This window comes from Lactuca sativa, chromosome 8 (genome assembly GCF_002870075.4).
Source record: "Lactuca sativa cultivar Salinas chromosome 8, Lsat_Salinas_v11, whole genome shotgun sequence".
Classification (NCBI taxonomy): Eukaryota; Viridiplantae; Streptophyta; class Magnoliopsida; order Asterales; family Asteraceae; genus Lactuca; species Lactuca sativa.
Genome location: NC_056630.2, coordinates 59877990 through 59885635, shown reverse-complemented (window position 1 = coordinate 59885635; position 7646 = coordinate 59877990).

Genomic DNA, 7646 nt, shown 5'->3' with positions numbered 1-7646 from the left:
ATGTAAGACCATGTGAGGGAGCCCATGGCAATCCTAGGTAAAGACCATGTGGGGTAGCCCATGGCACTGTTACAGGTTTATGTATGCAGGGATTATGTGATATACGGTAGCTTTTATAGCTAACAGTATATATGATATGTGTGTAGCTTTTATAGCTAGCAGGATATGTGATATGTGGGTTGTGTGAATGGTATGCACTGGGAAACTCACTAAGCTTCGTGCTTACAGGTTTTGTTTATGGTTTCAGGTATCTTCGTTTTGGAAAGGAAGAGCTCGGGTTGATCGCAGTGCACACACCTATGATTTCCGCAATGAATGATTTTGGGATAAACTCTGATAAACAATTTGATTGACTATGATTTGATTGTTTGAATTAAATGGTATCAATGTTTTAGTTATATTAAAAATGAAATTTTTACCCCTGACTTTTAGGCTGTTACAAGTTGGTATCAGAGCCTTGGTTTGAGGGATTCGAACATACTTTCAGGTGTGTCTGATCTCAGACTAAGGATATGTAAGGTTTTAAAGGAAACGTTTTCTAAGAAAAGAAAGGGTGTGGCGCATGCAAATAGCTGAGCTCAAGTAAGTTTCCCCAGAATACCCACATTTGTTATCTGTTATGATCTGGTTATGAATCTAAATATCGCATGCTAGTTAGGGCTAGGAGAGATGCCTTTGTATGCTATATGAGCTCTTAGACTTGCATGCTAGTGCTGAGTAGTCAGCGATAGATTGGCCAGATATGTGATGTTTGTAGCCTTGGGATGCTGGATGCCATGCTAGAATGAGAATGATTATTGATATTAGTAACTGCTACGTGTATGTTTTTAAAATTGTATACGGTTAGGATCTCATGGCCTTAGAATAATTTGGTACGACTCGTTTCCTGTTCTGTGTACAATTTGCATGCATAAGGCAACCGTCAGCGAGGGTGGGTGTGGACATCACGGGTTGTGGTACGTGGGCCGGATATTCTATGATTGTTTGTGGGTTGGAGATTACCCTAGGATGAGCCTAGGATGAGATTAGTGTCAGGAGTGCGTCTGCACGAATGATGCTTGCCTTGTGCTTTGTGGAACTCTTTAGTGATCGGATTTAGCTACTAAGTGGATGTGACGATATCCAGGAGGTAGATGACTGGCATCGCGGGGAGTTCCTCATCAGCTGATGGCAGGGCGAGGTTGGGAACCTAGGAAAGCCTAAGATATGCTCCAATGAGTAGTGAGGCGGTTCGGTGTGATTGGGAGCCTAGGGGGAGACCTAGGAGGTGCTTAGGTGGATATTGTGTTGCTGTCTAGCAGACATTTAGTACATCAGGGAAGTAGGTGACTTAGAGGATTTGGGATGATTCCGGAGGAAAGTATGGATAGGTGTGGAAGGTAGTATTGGGCCCGTACTACTGAAAGCACAGGATCCATACTCGAATCGGGGAAAGTCTCGAAGAATCCAAGAAACCTGCGAAAGGAATTTGTGGTTACGAGTGGACTGTGGGGATAGCTGCAGTTCAGAATGCGGATGAGCATGCAAGGGGAAGGACCAGGGTTTGGTCCTGGCTCCAGTAGAGAGCCAGTTAGCAGAAGGACTGTCAGGATTGGGAGTTCGCATTGGATCTCTTGCATCAGGCGGCAAGGATTGATGATGCGATCTATAACACTTTCGGAGTTAAAGACTTTGTCTTGGGGATAGTTTGTAACTGGTTGGGAGCATAGGTTGCTCCATCTATTGCAGATCGGCCATGGACGATTGAGTAGGTGAGTGTGTCAGGGTGCGAGACCCTGAATGTTATGATTCCTAGAGTTCGAGAGTAGGGACTGATTAGGGTCACCTTTGGAAAAGGGGACCAGCCCGGGTGCCTATAGGGGAGGATCTCGGGAGAGGGATCCAGGAGTTTGGATCAGCTTTTGAGAGGCCAACAAGGTCAGATTCGGTGCAACACTTGCGAAAACTACGTGATGGAGCTCGTTACAAGGGATTGGATTGCCATTGGGATCGGGATGAAGTGTTGCATCATGTTTTCCGGATGGTCGAGGTAACTCAGGAGGAGATGGTCAGGATTCCTCCAGGTGTTTGCGGATATACTATCTTCGGTCATTTCCGGTGGTACCGGTAATTTATGTTACTTGGGGAGTGTGATAGTTAGACCTTGAGTCGGATTTCTGCTAGTGTTCGAGTTAGCAAGAGTATCAGGTGCCAGCCAGCGCACCGAAGAATCTTTAAGGTGCTTTCGGATGGACGTATCTTACGGAGTGGATTCCGTGCATACCGGGATCGCTCCGAGTCATTGTCGGAGGCTATCCGGTGATCTTGGTAGCTACATGTGTAGCAGGTTTGGCCACGTTAGCAGGGAATTCCCATAGGGGGCAAGTCCGTCATATTGTCGTTGAAGGCAGATGGGGGACAAGGAAGTCAACCACTTGTCGATCAGGGAGGAGTAGTGGGGTAGCCCATGGCAGTCCTAGGTAAAGACCATGTGGGGTAGTCCATGGCACAATGGTATAAGACCCTGGGGGTAGCCACGACATCCTTACAGGTTTATGTACGTGTTATGTGTAGATATTTATGTGATGCATGATATGCTATTTGGTTATATATGGTATTTGCAGGGAAGACCCAGGGAGAAGCCCGTGACATTGGACGTAAGACCATGTGGGGTAGCCCATGGCAGTCATAGGTAAAGACCATGTGGGGTAGCCCATGGCATTGGAAGTAAGACCATGTGAGGGAGCCCATGGCAATCCTAGGTAAAGACCATGTGGGGTAACCCATGGCACTGTTACAGGCTTATGTATGCATGGATTATGTGATATATGGTAGATTTTATAGCTAACAGTATATATGATATGTGTGTAGCTTTTATAGCTAGCAGGATATGTGATATGTGGGTTGTGTGAATGGTATGCACTGGGAAACTCACTAAGCTTCGTGTTTACAGGTTTTGTTTATGGTTTCAGGTATCATCGTTTTGGAAAGGAAGAGCTCGGGTTGATCGCAGAGCACACACCTATGATTTCTGAATGAATGATTTTGGGATAAACTCTGATAAACAATTTGATTGACTATGATTTGATTGTTTGAATTAAATGGTATCAATGTTTTAGTTATATTAAAAATGAAAATTTTACCCCTGATTTTTGGGCTGTTACATTATGTTACAATGTCTTAACTTCTGTTTTGTTTCTTTTTTTGAAGTGTAATGTTTGAACCAAATTTATGTGGTACACAGACAAAGAAACTTGATGTTATTGTTTCCTACCAAGGGCAAAATTATCCAATCAAGAAGGATTTGCAATGTAAAACAGACAAGTTGACACATTTTTATACTTTTGTCCTTAGGCCTGATGCAAGTTATAGTATTTTAATAGATGGTAGGGAAAGAGATTCTAGAAGCATGGAAACTACCTTGGTTGTGATTAAACGTGGTAATCAATCGCTTTGTTGGTCATTAAAAATGTGATAATAGATTTTATTGTTACAGAGGTTGGTATGAATAAAATGGTAAATTGTTCTTTATTTTTTCAAAAATTAGCGACTTATTGATATTATTGCAATTTGCATATGAAACTGTTGGGGGTGGATCGGTTCAATGTAACCCGATAAAATCTTTCCATTCTGTCCATTTCTTTGGCGTATCCATCCCGCAAAGCGGGGTTCTTCCCTAGTTTTTTCTTTAATTCCAATTACTTTTTCTCGACTCTTTTTTGGTAAAATCACCTACACTTCTTTCTTATAAATTGGTGTTGTTTTTGTAGCCCATTATCATACAACAAATAAATTTTAAAACTTGAATTTTTTGAGAAAACAAATATTACTTATTGTTTTACCAAATCATTTGCCACATATCAAAATCCAACCAAATATATTGGTCTTTTTACAATTTTCAACAATGTGATTTTCTTCCTTTTTTTGTTCATGCATTCACATTTTTTTCCTAATTTTAAATTTTTTACTATTTTGTTCCAAAATTTAATCAAAAGTTTTTTGAACTTAGTTTTTTTAATAATTTTTATGTCTTATATGTGATATGCTACACTGGTTTAATCAATTCTCATTTAAAACATGTAAAAACCTGAGAGAGAGCTGCGGCTCAAATACTAGTATATATACACTTAACAATTATTGTTATTTAAAAAAAATCAAAATTTCCAACTTTGCCCAAATTGAACCGATTTTCTCCGAATTAGATTGATAGACCAAGTTTGACGAATTTAATTTTTTGACTAATTTGAAAAAAAAATCATCTCGATACATATCTTCTTTCGAGTAATCGGCAGATTAAGCCAGATTTTTCAATTGTGAGAATAAAAATTATTAAAAAATTAATAATGATTCTTTTGGATTATTGAGGTTTTATTTTGGTTACAAAAGTCAATATAAAATAAAAAAATTTATAATTTCGTTTAGTAAATCAATCCAAAAATCAGATTAACGAACCATGGTGTTCAATTCAAATTGTTCGATTAAACAACTCGACTTTATCCAACCATATGTATCACTATTGATTTAGTCAATTGTTATTTAGATTTTGATATGTGGGTTTGGGCATTTACTTTAATTGGTAGTAAAGTTTCGTAAAATATATTTTGGAGAATATTGGATTATAGATATGCTTTATGAATGGAAAATAATAATTAAAAAAAACGGTAATAAAATAATTAGTCTAAGAAAATCATATGACTAAAATTGTCTTTGGTTGGTCATGGAGATCTAGTGGCGCCTATAGTTTATTGGAAAACTGTGTGGAGGGCATAAGCCATTCCACATGCGGGACCTTTTTAAATTCAAAATGGTTTTGTCTAGCTACGCTTAAATCAATTTTTAAAGGTTTAAACTTTAACTTTTGTTTTTTATACGAGACATTTCCCTAATGGGAGATTTTAATGATTCTTTTTGATAAGATAATGTTGTAAATCGTAATATTTTATTGACATGATCATAACAAATGAGTTGATATTTTGACTTATGGAGGCGTATTTTACATGAATAAGTCTTTGCAAGATGTGAAAATGATTAGATGAAGAGAACAAAACGGACTTTTAATGTGTTAACTTTTATTTATATTGATGGTAAGTTCAACTATCTTTTTCGACCATATCAATGTGGACAGTAATTATCATTTGTTTTTAGACATTTTAAACTGGATTGGTTCTCGTATTTAAATAAGGAGACATGTCGTAAGAATAAAGAAAAGTTATATTTAGCTATCTTGTTAAAGATGATATGGTAAATGATACTATATATTTATGAATTAAAAAAAAAAGTTTTAGGTCATCCAAAGTAAAGAGAACACCAATGTGGAAGGACAGATAATCCCCTCCCAAGTATTGATAGGTTATCATTTTTGGGATAAATTGTGGTAGAGTCCTCTCATTTGGTACTTCTTCTTAGGAGTCGTTCACTCTCATAAATCATTATGTTTTTTAGTTTTACAAAAACAATAATTAACATTTATAATGAAAAACCATCATGTTAGTTTTAAATATCGATCTGCTATTATAATTAAATTTTGATTATGCTTTTACCTTATCTAAAATTCTAAATACATGAAAGAATTGAAGTGGCTATAGTGGAAAGGTAGAAAAATATAGAGAATCAACTTAAGTGGAGAATTCTGTTAATTTATACAAGTATAGATGTTGATAGTCCTTGTATTTTGCCGATGTACACCTTTAGTCGCCAACTTTATTAATTGTCTTTTAGTTCTTCAAATATAAAATGGCCTCTTACTTTACCGTTTACTAGATCATATTAGTGAATGGTGAGACCTAACAAGTTGATTAAGTATATATAAATCACCATTCTTATAAAAACATTAAAAAAAATATAATATTTTAAGAATAACTGTCTTCAAAATATTTATATGTTAAAGATAATGCACTTGTCCTATTCTCTTTAGGGTTTTGGGAAGGAAATATATCATCCCTCACAAATAAAAATGATTCATTAATGGAATTTTCACATGTTATTTTATAGTTTTTCATTTTATTAAATTTTTTATAGTATTTAAATATAATAATAAATAAATATTATATTCATTAATGGAATTTTCTTATAATTTCAAAATTATTAAATTAAAGTTTCATTAATTAGTTTCCTTTTTTATTTATCTAAATTATTTGTTTAATTTTAAAAGAGAAAAAAAAACTTTAATTATAAATTCAAACTTTTCAAATGTTTAGAATTTCATATTTAATTTTTTTTAAATAAATTTATGTAATACATAAGTCCCAGATATAGTATTTATAATAAGGGGAGACACTATAAGCAAACTAAAGGAGGAGTGAAAATATGAGATTGGTCTTCTATTGAGGCTTTATAAATGATATTTTCTAATACGTGTTTTCAGGGCATTAATTATCAAAAATATTATCATATTTTAATATGAATAAATTTTTATGGAGATTATTAATGTATTTATATTTAAATATGATAATATTACTTATAATTAATGTATTTCATATTTAATTATGATAATATCAATAAGTAATTAATGTTTCTTATATGTATTCTTACGACACAAGTTAAAAAATATCTTTCTAATAGTTGAGATGTGAAATCAAATATCCTTCAATTTTTTCTTCATATCCACATTTTTATCCATTTAAAATTACAAAAAAGTGTCCACTTTTATTTTTTCAATAATATTTCACTTGTCACACTTTTTAATGAGTGGGAATGTAGATAGCGTTCATTTTAGAATTAAACAAATAATTTAGATAAATAAAAGTGTCCAATTTTATTTTTTCAATAATATTTCACTTGTCGCACTTTTATTTGGTTCCTGACAGAACATCATGCTCTTCATTAAGTGCTTAATCCTTACAAATCTAAACTCATAACTTCAAATCTGGTCCATTTTAATGTCTTAATGGATAACGTTCCCAACTTTATCCATTAGGACTTCACCTCAAGGCAAGATCTATAATTCTAAGTCCAATAAGTCCTTAATTTGATCCATATTTGTGCATGGACACAAGATGACTCCAAACATGGCTCTTTTTTCAATCATCAGAACCTTAGACACCATAAGAGAACCATAACAAGCTCTGAAGTTCCTCAAGCTCCAAGAGCATCCATGGAAGGGACCAAAACTACCCAAAATGATCTCAAACTTTAATCTAGAATATGAAATGCATATGTATGAACTTTATACCTCAAATAGCTCAAAAATTAGAAAAGTGTGACAGATCCAAACCAACTCCTTGCTTCCTTGCACCAATGTGAACTTCGTTATTCCTCAAGCTTCACCAAAATCCAAATAATATGCTCTAAATCAAGAAAATAGACTCGTAAACATGCATAGAAGCTAGGGTTTCATGTTGAAGGATTGGAGGCTGAAGAGGATGCCCTAATCTTTGAGATTATGTGCTTAAATATGGAAGAAACTCTAAGAACCGTGGGCTTGGGTTGCAGTAGCTTCCACGTTGTGGCATCTATCGTGCCACGTCGTGGCGGCCATCAGATGTGTGTTTCCTAAAGTTGCCATGCCACGTCGTGGCACAAGGTTTTCTCCCAAAAAATTACATTTGCTCCCTCAAGTCCTCAATTAATCTCTTTTGGGAAAATGGGTGTTACAATTCTCTCTCACTTAAATTAGATTTCTTCCTCAAAATTGGTTCTTACAATTACCTCTTATATCCATCACGACC